General features: G+C 36.5%; 1 pseudogene; it reads left to right on the top strand.

Moving 5' to 3' along the window:
• Positions 1-2243, top strand: part of LOC107719746 (carboxypeptidase B2-like) — a 3448-nt pseudogene extending 1205 nt beyond the window's left edge.
• The last annotated feature ends 5871 nt before the right edge of the window (positions 2244-8114 follow it).

Genomic DNA, 8114 nt, shown 5'->3' with positions numbered 1-8114 from the left:
ACCAATTTGCCTTTCAACCTAAATTCGAGGTGATAATAAAATGGAGTCAGATTTGAGTTAAACCTAAATTGAATAACTCTGCGCGCTGAAAAGACCGAACACGCAAGTAACCTTCATCCATTCACTGGATACCTTCCTTGGGCCAAGTGTGTGGACCTTACAGCTGTAGATACTATGTACCAATGTGTACTTACACTGTGGTTACATACTACATACACATCTAGTTACTATGTAAGTACACAGGTATTAGGGCCACTTAATATAAAGTGGGACCCTGTATTTACATTTATATTTACTAATTTCACTATCTAAAAGGTGTCTGTATACGTTGAAAAGCAACTCCTTGATTCATAAGACTCAAATCGTGCTTTTGATATTTTTGAAGAGTGCTTTTGGAAAACACACTAGCACTAATTGAGATGCAGACCAGAAATGATACGTCGGATCCCCGGAGGCGTGTTCTATGAGATATATCATTCTTTAGAAGATGTAAGCTGACAAAAATGAGAAAATTCACCTCAACTTTTGGATTTCTTTTTAAAATCATACCCAATTTGACCAAACCTTTGTCTCAGATCTATTACTGGTTAAACAGGACCAACCAAGAACATTCAGGCATGGTGAAAGTAATTCTTATGGGCTCATCCACTGAAAAATGGCCACTCTATGTTCTGAAGGTACACTCGTTGTATTAAGGTTGATTTATATACTAGAGATCTGAGCATTGCTTGAATGTATTTTTCAGAACACATTACAGACACATTCATAGTTAATGTCTTCATGCTGCAGCTGTCAGGCAGGAGGGATGAGGTGAACAGGGCATGTGGATTGACTGTGGTATTCATGCGCGGGAGTGGATCGCTCCAGCCTTTTGCATGTGGTTTGTCAATTATGTAAGTATGTTTAATGTATGTGTGTTTAATTGTTGATTGTATATGTGAAGCGCCACGACAGTCTGCCCCAAGGGGATTAATAAAGCTCTAACCTCCTGACTACCGGCTATGGAGTTTTGTCCTCTGTAGAGGACATTATGTTTTAGCGATTTCTCTGAGACGTTACATGTCACAGTTTCTGGATGTACAGTCTGGATGTCCTGTACAGAGCACATTCATGGCTTTCCAGAGATACCAAATGATGTTTTTAAAAATATCTCTCATAACATAGTTGAGAATCATCTTTATATAAAGTTTGGTATAAAAAAATTAAATTGATTTCTGGTTAAAACAAAAATCCCACTCTTTTTGCCTTTTCATGTCTATTCATGTCTTTTTATTTTTTTAAAAACAGGACTTTTGAAAGTCCCGATGTCCTCTACAGAGGACATGGCATAACATATGAATAAAATATAATTTTTCAAAAATGTTATTTTTGAAAATGTTTCTTGTGCTCTAAACAATGTTATGACATGACAAAATACTAAATTCACAAACTATTTTTTCCTGGTAGTCAGGAGGCTAAACTAAACTAAACTAATCTCTTTTCAGCATTATCTTAACCTAAACTGTTATACGGTGTGCTTTAAACTACACTTTCTTCATACTCAGCTTCTTCACCAACTTCTTTGTACTTAATCCATTTCACTTTACAAATCTCTATTTTCCACTTGCGCATGGTTTGGATTAAATCATGAGCCATTAAATTGTTTTGAAGTGTCCTACATCTGTTTGAGCTTGCGTGTTTCAACTGTATATCTTTTGCCAATCTTCAATGCAGATGTCAAGATCTTGGTTATGTGCACTAGAGTGGCCACATAGCATAGTTTTGGCCATGTTCTTTGGGTCATTGTACAGTTAGAAATTTAATTCAATGGATTTGTTTTTTTCTTTTCTAGGCACTAACATTTTACAACCAGGACACTGAAATCACAGAGATTTTGAATAATATGGATGCTTACATCTTGGCAGTCATGAACCCAGATGGATACAAGTACACATGGACAACAGTAATATGCTAAAACTATTATTATTCTTATTATTACAGTGCAATTAATATGCTGTTGGAATTGTAATAGTACATGTAGTTGTGCATGTGTAAAAAGAAAAAAAAAAGGCTTTTGCTTGATCCAAATTTAACACAGTACTCTGAATTCTAAAAGACCCTCACGGCTTTTATTTATTATTTACCTAAAGAGGATCGTATGTGGATGAAAAAACACTCAACTAACAAAGACTGTGCTGGAGCCGATCTGAACAGAAATTTTGATGCAAACTGGTGCAGTAGGTGCCAAATACTGGATCTTCATTAAAAAAAAAAAACATAATAATAAAGCATAATGCTGCGTCCTAATTTGCATATGTACTTTTTGTGAAGAAAAAGTACTTTTGTGTGTGTAGCACAATAGTAGGCATGCTTTGGGACATACCACTTCGTCATTATAACATCTCTCACGGACTGCTCTGTTGTTTAGTTACATGCATCCTGTCACCATTTAAACTGGCCTGTCAATCATATTGTCACAGTTATCATCATCCACATTTCATTTCATTCAATTTCTACCATATTGGAAAGAAATGAAGAGGCACGTTGATCTGCCAGGCACATGTCTGTCATGCTGAGAACTCTCCTCATGCAAACAAAAAACAAAAAAACAACAACAACAAAAACAAACAGAAGCTGTACAGGTATTTTGTTTTTTACTAGGACATTTGTACAGACATTTCCATTAATCCTAAAACACACACACAATGCAGTGCAAAATTCAAAATACAGGTGAAACACCTGTAAGAATTTAATACAAAAAAATCCTTCATCTTAAACCAGTACATTGTGCCCTATTTTGTGTGTGTTTGCATAATAAAGCATTTAAAAGTTAATGACCAAATGTATCTTTATAAAAGTTCACTTTGTTGTTGTTGCAGATGAAATATAACTGTCAGGATTGGACTGTCTTTGTGTTTTGCTCCCATGTGCTCCCCGTGACCCAGTTTCTCCCTCATGTGCCCTTATTTGGTCGTTCCTGTTCCTGTCCTCGTTGTCTCTTAATTAGTGATTCTGTTCACCTGTGTTCCTCCCAATTCCCTCGTTATCCTGTGTATTTAAAGTCCCCATGAAATCAAAATTAAAGTTGTTTGGGTGTTAGTATCAATATGTTAGTCTTAAGGTTATCTATGTGTACATATACACATTTGTTTTGCTTAACCTATTTATGTACTATTTTAATTGTCATACAAAAAAAAATGGTGCACACATTATACCAGATTGTACCACTATAGAATTGTGACTGCAGTGGTGTAGTAACGTAAATATACCATAAACCTCTCTTCAAACTTTTTTTTGTTTTTTGTTAAGAAGTTAGATACATATATACATCTTAAAACTGAATGTCTATGAAACGTCAGTAAAGCATTTTTAAACAACGGCACTTCAAAGTGTAACTAAAATGTTGTTGCAACCATGTATGAATGAATGAAAAGTATTTTTCAATTAAAAGGAACTTAGGGAATTAGTATGGGCTGCTTTTGGTGCTTAAGACTTTGTTGGTGATTTTGTGTTTCAATGAGGTCTAAGGTTAAGAACATGCCAGAAGTTATTTAAATGTAAAATGTTTTTATTTTTTTCTCAATTTAGCATTAGCTTATAGAGGAGAGTGGGGTAAGATGAGCCACTTATGTGGTACTCAAGATAAGGGAAAATTTAGCCAGAAGTACAATGAAAGTATCTAAAGTACTTTCAGGATGTTTCCTATCATTTTAAATAATCAAAATATATCTATGACAAAGGGTTCTAAAAAATATGGCTTCTTATGAAAAATAAAGTGTTCCCGTGGCTCAATTTGCCCCAGGTTAGGGGTAAGCTGATCCGAGTCCGTGGGTAAGATGCACCATCTGGGTGTAAACTATCCATCTAACTGAATCTGATTCAAACCTATGTGAAATTTTAAAGATAATTTACCTCTTTTAAAAACTAATTTATTAATCAAATTTCATTTTACAAACAGTCACATTTCTTGTCTTAAAGCTAACTTAAACAACATAAAACCAACCAAATCTTTAATTTCAATCTGTAATTGTTTGCATTTATGAACAAAAATGTTGAACATCAAAGTTGTAACCTTCCCAAAAACGGACTAAACAGAGAGCATGTTGAGTAAAATTAAATAAAAACTGAATTAGAATGAAGGAATAAATGTAACAGAAACTAATTAACATTTTAGTCAAAAGATTCTTGGCATGGTAGCTTTTCTGCAATGTCGAAGAGGCCATTAGGGACTACATGTGGAAAAATATATATGATTAATGTGATGAAAAGCATCTTCTGGTTCTTATCACATTAATCATATATATTTTTCCACATGTAGAAAAAACACACACACAATGCAGTGCAAAATTCAAAATACAGGTGAAACACCTGTAAGAATTTAATACAAAAAAATCCTTCATCTTAAACCAGTACATTGTGCCCTATTTTGTGTGTGTTTGCATAATAAAGCATTTAAAAGTTAATGACCAAATGTATCTTTATAAAAGTTCACTTTGTTGTTGTTGCAGATGAAATATAACTGTCAGGATTGGACTGTCTTTGTGTTTTGCTCCCATGTGCTCCCCGTGACCCAGTTTCTCCCTCATGTGCCCTTATTTGGTCGTTCCTGTTCCTGTCCTCGTTGTCTCTTAATTAGTGATTCTGTTCACCTGTGTTCCTCCCAATTCCCTCGTTATCCTGTGTATTTAAAGTCCCCATGAAATCAAAATTAAAGTTGTTTGGGTGTTAGTATCAATATGTTAGTCTTAAGGTTATCTATGTGTACATATACACATTTGTTTTGCTTAACCTATTTATGTACTATTTTAATTGTCATACAAAAAAAAATGGTGCACACATTATACCAGATTGTACCACTATAGAATTGTGACTGCAGTGGTGTAGTAACGTAAATATACCATAAACCTCTCTTCAAACTTTTTTTTGTTTTTTGTTAAGAAGTTAGATACATATATACATCTTAAAACTGAATGTCTATGAAACGTCAGTAAAGCATTTTTAAACAACGGCACTTCAAAGTGTAACTAAAATGTTGTTGCAACCATGTATGAATAAATGAAAAGTATTTTTCAATTAAAAGGAACTTAGGGAATTAGTATGGGCTGCTTTTGGTGCTTAAGACTTTGTTGGTGATTTTGTGTTTCAATGAGGTCTAAGGTTAAGAACATGCCAGAAGTTATTTAAATGTAAAATGTTTTTATTTTTTTCTCAATTTAGCATTAGCTTATAGAGGAGAGTGGGGTAAGATGAGCCACTTATGTGGTACTCAAGATAAGGGAAAATTTAGCCAGAAGTACAATGAAAGTATCTAAAGTACTTTCAGGATGTTTCCTATCATTTTAAATAATCAAAATGTATCTATGACAAAGGGTTCTAAAAAATATGGCTTCTTATGAAAAATAAAGTGTTCCCGTGGCTCAATTTGCCCCAGGTTAGGGGTAAGCTGATCCGAGTCCGTGGGTAAGATGCACCATCTGGGTGTAAACTATCCATCTAACTGAATCTGATTCAAACCTATGTGAAATTTTAAAGATAATTTACCTCTTTTAAAAACTAATTTATTAATCAAATTTCATTTTACAAACAGTCACATTTCTTGTCTTAAAGCTAACTTAAACAACATAAAACCAACCAAATCTTTAATTTCAATCTGTAATTGTTTGCATTTATGAACAAAAATGTTGAACATCAAAGTTGTAACCTTCCCAAAAACGGACTAAACAGAGAGCATGTTGAGTAAAATTAAATAAAAACTGAATTAGAATGAAGGAATAAATGTAACAGAAACTAATTAACATTTTAGTCAAAAGATTCTTGGCATGGTAGCTTTTCTGCAATGTCGAAGAGGCCATTAGGGACTACATGTGGAAAAATATATATGATTAATGTGATGAAAAGCATCTTCTGGTTCTTATCAGAGAAGGATTTGGTGCACTTGTATACTGTCCCTATCAAATAAACTACATAAAATATGTATTTATATGATAAACTAAACCATCACATTAAAATACCAGATTATACTTCAGAGATTTTCCTTAACTTCAGTGTGTGATGGTAGGGTGAGTAAAAATGCTGGCTCAATTTACCCCACAGCATTTGGCTCACTTTGCCCTTGTAATGTGGTGTTTTGTTTCATGTTCATGTTTTCCATGTCTTCTATTTTGTAATTGTTTCATGGTCCCTGTTTGTGTCATGCTTCCCTTGCCCTCATGTATTCATGCCATTGGTTCCCCTGTTCATTGTGTCATGTTCTGATTGGTTGTCTTAGTCATGTGTCTTGTTTCCCATTGGTTTGTTCTTGTCATGTGACCCTCTTGTTTCCTATAAGTAGCTTCATGTTCCCATTGTGCCCTCGTCGTGTATTGAATGTATTTAACCCGCTGTTGGTGAGTCTAGTCTGTTTATGTCAAGTCTGCTCCTGCTATGTCTGGTCAAGTCAAGTCAAGTCAAGTCTGTGTTTCTTGTTTGGATATCACCTGTAAATAAAACTGCACTTGGGTTCTCACTTACGCTCGCCTTCAGTGGATGATTCGTTACAGCCCTATAGCTGCCATTTTATAAAAAACTATCTAGTTTGCCAATTCAGGCATTTAGCTAAATGATTTGCATGGTATTATATGTTGCTAAATCACCTATATGCATTATGAATATTTTTTTAGACCTGGATAAATTAGCTTTGATGTAACAGCCATAAAATGTGAAAGTTTTTAAAGTAAATGGGTGCCTTTCACTCATCCCATGTGTTTCTCCTTTTCACAGTCTGGCAGAAATGATGAATGGTTCCAAAATACAAGGTCACATGACAGCAAAAGTGTACAGTTGCCAAGATACAGGGGGTGGGTCAACTTACCTACTAGCTCAACTTACCCCACTCTCCCCTAATATGAAATGCGACTTCCTTTTTTGATCATTCCCTCATGCAGATTGCATGTCTACTTGAGTGGCCGGGCGCTTGACTCATGAACAATAATCACATTGTTTGAGTCCAAACTGATTTGTGGTAATTAAAACGCAAACAGTGAATGGAAACTGCTTAGCGTGAGTCGGCAGAGATTCTTCTTGGTCTAAAGAATCAGACAGGGGGTGTGATCTCCTCCATTTGTTTTGGGTGTTTGGGCGATGAGAAGTTTTCTTTTTTCTAATGCCTCTGTGTCTCAACATATCCGTGCTCTGGCCAGCAGGTGCACTGAATGCTCTAGGTCTGACCTCTGTGATATCTTGGTGAGAAGGTCCAGGCTGGTCATCATGTCTGGATGTTTCTCTAAAGTATACTAAAGGATTAAACCCAATGGTGATGGAGTGACTGGAGAATCTGAATCAGACTGGTGGTCTGAGCTACTCCTTTTGCTTTGAGTGTTTGGGCTGTCCGAAACCTTCCCTTTTCTGTTCCCCTCCTGCCTTGACTCACTCTGGCTGAAATGGTCAGCAGGTGCTCTGGCCTCACTGTTGTTGGAGTGAGAAGGTCCAGGTTGGTCATCATCTCTGGATGTCTCTCCAAGTGATGCCAGAGAATAAAACCCAGAGGTGAGGAAGTGACTTGCAGATTCCGAACCAGACTGCTGGTCTGATCTTCTCCTCTTCGGTTCCCTGCTTTATGACCTGCCAGAGGTTTTCCTTTTTCTCTTTCCACCTGCCTCATCTCAGCCTGGCTGCTCTGGTCAGTAAGTGCACTAGAATCACTACCCTGCAAACATGTCCTTGCGGGGCCCATGCTGGCTTTTTGCGGGCACAGTGGGCTAGGGCCAGCCCACACCAAACCTAAACAGGCCCGGTTTGGGCTTGCCCAGGGGAGGCCCACAGCTTTGGGCTCACCGCAGGCTCTCTGTGAGCAGCCTACACTATGGGACTGCCCACATTAATCCCATGATGGCCCACTGTGGGCCAGACATGAGCCTGTTAAAAGGGTCATATGATGTTGCTAAAAAGAACATTATTTTGTGTATTTGGTGTAATGAAATGTGTTTATGCGGTTTAAGGTTAAAAAAACACATTATTTTCCACATACTGTACATTATTGTTTCTCCTCTATCCCCCAGCCTTTCTGAAACGCGTCGATTTTTACAAAGCTCATCGTTCTGAAAAGGCGAGGTGAGCTGTGATTGGCCAGCTATCCAATGCATTGTGATTGGCCGAAT

This window comes from Sinocyclocheilus rhinocerous, unplaced genomic scaffold, assembly GCF_001515625.1.
Source record: "Sinocyclocheilus rhinocerous isolate Xijiao unplaced genomic scaffold, SAMN03320098_v1.1 scaffold721, whole genome shotgun sequence".
NCBI lineage: Eukaryota > Metazoa > Chordata > Actinopteri > Cypriniformes > Cyprinidae > Sinocyclocheilus > Sinocyclocheilus rhinocerous.
Note: the sequence above shows the minus strand (reverse complement) of the source record. Positions and strands in the feature narration are given on the sequence as shown.